Here is a 3649-nt window from a genome sequence, read left to right on the forward strand (position 1 = left end):
TGTCCAGAAGAATTGCTAGAAAATATAGTTGTCAAATACCTGAAACACAGCTGACCAGGTCTTTGTGTTGCCTTATGCTTTGAACCATGCATCCATCATTCAAAGATATAACTCTGAAACTGTTATCCCAATTTCCACAACTCAGCAGAAAGCTCGATGACCGGACTTGTAGGGTAGAAAAACATTGTGTCCCAAGCTCAAGGTTCTCAGCCAAGGGACCACCAATTTTACGAGGAATACTGAGATCTGAACCAATACCAAAAAATGGTTCCTGTCAAGAGTAATGTGTACCGATAAGATCAGATTTGATAAGATATTTGACTTTCATCACAACTATTCAGTATAGTAAATATAAAACAGGACGTCAAACAAATTGTCTAGCAATGCTATTTGGCCAATCCACATTCACCTCCTATTAGGTACCAGGGAAATGAATAACTCATATTATTTTCTGGAGAAACATGCTCTGAAATAAGATCCAATTGCGAAACCAAAATTAAGTTCTGTAAGCATTGGATTTTCTATAAAACCTCTGAAGACGAAAAGGTGAAGTTGCCTCCAGTCTGTAATTGTGAGGTTAGCCACATTTTGACTGACATGATAAGCCCTGGTTTACAAGTGCAACAGTTGACTCCATCACACCAACAAATACTATTACTGCCGGTTCTTGAAAGCCTGCAGAAACTACTGAAGTCAGTGTAATTGAGCCTGGTGCATAGTATAATGGATGGGCAATGGGCATGGGTAGCCCTCGCTTAGGATGCTTTTTCCGAAAAAGCTGGATAGGTGTCTGCCCAAAATTTGCAATTTGACCTTCAACAACATCCCGTTGTAATGGATCTTCTATTGCTTCTATATCAACTGCACCTTCATAAGTTAAATGGTAGAACACATTGGCAGCCTGCTATCCAAGAAACAATTTAGAGCTTTAGAATCAAATGTTGACAAACAAAAATGTTGTTTTAAATTTCAATGCAAAATGTCGCATGAATAGATCATACAAAAGAATGATACCTCTACAACTGGCTTGCCACGTTGCTTGCAGCCAAATATTAAATCGATCCAATGATGAAGATTGGAACTAACATACTCACTCTCAAGTGCTTCCCTGTTTCTGAATATGAATTCCTCAGGTGAATCCTGCAGTTGATTAACTCGACTTTCAGTACATTGTAAATACCATTGTTTTCCATTCAATAGTAAAATGCATCCATCTGCAGAGATACTCAAATCTACATAACATGAATGACAGAGATTATTACATTCTAGAATAATCAAAGGACAGAAGCCCAGTTTGTCAACACTAAAATGAAGGACAATTTAACTCATGCACTTGAGTCATTTCAGTAATATGGTTCCAGTAGACAAAAAAATTGAAGCCTTTAAAACAACGAATAGGATAAAGTAACTACACTTCATCAGTTGTGCAAACAGTACCTGCCCATTTGTAACATTAATGGAAGGAAAAACTATTAATTGATTTAGGATTACAAGCTAAGTAACAGGACACAACCCTCAAGGGGGGCATGTCCATATCCCACATGTCAGGCAAGTGACATGCTGGGACACATGTCCTAAAATAGGACAAGTGCCAAACATGTGTTAGACACATGCCCTAGATGAGTTTCTCTCTTCCTGGAGAAACAACCTTAACATATTCTATTTTGGCCATGTATTTGGTATCTCTAGGTGGCTAACTACCTTGTCTAAGAGACTACTCCCATTTTGGCTTGAGTATTTATAGGTGAAGTTATCTAGCTACATGGGTTACTCATAAAGATCATTTTGATAAGGACTCTTGCTTTACATATACATTTTGGACAACTTGCAATTAGTGTTGGGGACTTAGTTAAACCTTAGCACTGCATATCGTCTATAAATAGATTGAAAGACTGAAAGAGTAAATCAGGTTATAGAATATATGCCTATAATGTATGTCATGGATAATTAGACTCAATGGGAAAGGTACTTATCATTGGTAGAGTTTTCCTATAACAACAATTACCACAATTCAATTAGGATGCCTCCTTGGCAAGCTCTATATGGGAGGCCATGCAGGACACCATTGAGTCGACGAAAGGATGGAAGACACAGTAATAGTCACGATAGGATTGTTTCAAAAACGGAGGGATAGGTAATAGAGTCAACGAAGTTTAAAGGAAGCACAAGATAGGAAAAAGAGTTATGTTGATGCACATAGTACTGATCGAGTTTTTAAAGTGGGGAACCGAGTTTTGTTTTTATTTTTAGTTATTCCTAACACTATTCAGTTTGAGAAAGGTATGAAGTTACCACCTCGATTTATAGGACCTTTTAGAATCAAAGAGAAAATTAGACCAGTGTCCTATTGTCTTGAACTACCACCCCACTTACATAAAAATGATGATGTTTTTTTGTATATGTCCTATAAAATTATGTTTCTAATGAATCCCACAAACTCAACTGGAGGGAATTATAGGTCTTAGACGTGGGAACCATAATGATCAAACCTATATGCATATTATACCATAGGGTTTGATAGCTCAGGCATCACTTGGTGGACTAAGTTAAGATACAATGGGACAAGTCTAACCCAGGATCTGCTACTCAGGAGGACGCAAAGACTATATGTCCTAATTACCCCTCACTTTTGACCATTTATGATGTCCATCTTGACTTATATAGCTACCTATGCTAAGGCTCTATTTGCAATTCCATGTTATTTATTTATGAACACTATGTAATATTGATGCATTTAGTTGGACAAATGAAACTACTTACATAAATCATTAGATGGATTAGGTATTGATGATTGAAATGTTCGATGTATGACCTAATGTAAGACTTACTTGGTTATGATTTATCTAGTGCATGACTTGTCATAGTTATTGTTGCTTCATGTATGGCTTAAGTGGTTATGATTTATTTAATGAATGAATTAGTGAAATTATGATTTATCTAATGTAAGATTTATTTCCAGTATGAACTACGAAATCGATACGTGGATACTAGACTTAATAAGATGATGTTTAAGATCACATATCTATATCTATTTTGTTGTTATATATGTGCATGGATGAGAACTAACCCGCAGATTGGAAGGAACTATATGATAACCAAGATCTACTCTTCCATTGGGAAGGTCGAGACATCCAATGAGGAAAGGTATGATGTACATTATTCTATTATATTTGGTATCTACTTGATATCCACTCTTATGACATGAGTAAAATGTAAATGACAGGTGGCAAGGCTACCTGACTGGATTATTCGATGGCAAGTCCAACCAGCGTTGTAGTGTGGTCCATATTAGGGTGTTGACCCTAGTGTAAGGAGGGGTGGAGGTATTTTCCACCATGTAACCTATAAACCTGGAATCGTAGGAGGGCAGTGATGGACACGCTCCCCTAGACGTGTGATGACGATTGCCATTTTCCTGCTAGGGAAGTTAGGTCGATATAGTCGACGCCTCTGCCATATTGGTTTTATCAGTGGTTAGATTGGTATAGCCGATGCCATAGTATATAACAACAGAGGATGGATAGGGTGGGAACGGAAGTAGGTTAGGAAAGAGAGGAAGATATAGATTAGTTGGGGACTCTTGATGGGAAGTGGTATCATTGCCTGACTTATTAAATTTTACTACTATAACTCTCTCTCCATTTTGTTA

The 3649-nt window shown here is 37.3% G+C and overlaps 1 pseudogene across 1 annotated transcript; it reads right to left on the reverse strand.

Moving 5' to 3' along the window:
* Positions 1 to 535: 535 nt before the first annotated feature.
* Positions 536 to 3411, reverse strand: LOC149166467 (BEACH domain-containing protein B pseudogene; annotated as a pseudogene). The gene is made up of 3 exons (XR_016260138.1): positions 3351 to 3411; positions 1015 to 1232; positions 536 to 901 (listed from the first exon to the last, which is right to left on the reverse strand). The product of XR_016260138.1 is annotated as a BEACH domain-containing protein B pseudogene (transcript).
* Between the last annotated feature and the right edge of the window lie 238 nt (positions 3412 to 3649).

This window comes from Pinus tabuliformis, chromosome 5_1 (genome assembly GCF_031772625.1).
Source record: "Pinus tabuliformis cultivar Carrire ecotype Pingquan chromosome 5_1, CPIR1, whole genome shotgun sequence".
Lineage (NCBI taxonomy): Eukaryota > Viridiplantae > Streptophyta > Pinopsida > Pinales > Pinaceae > Pinus > Pinus tabuliformis.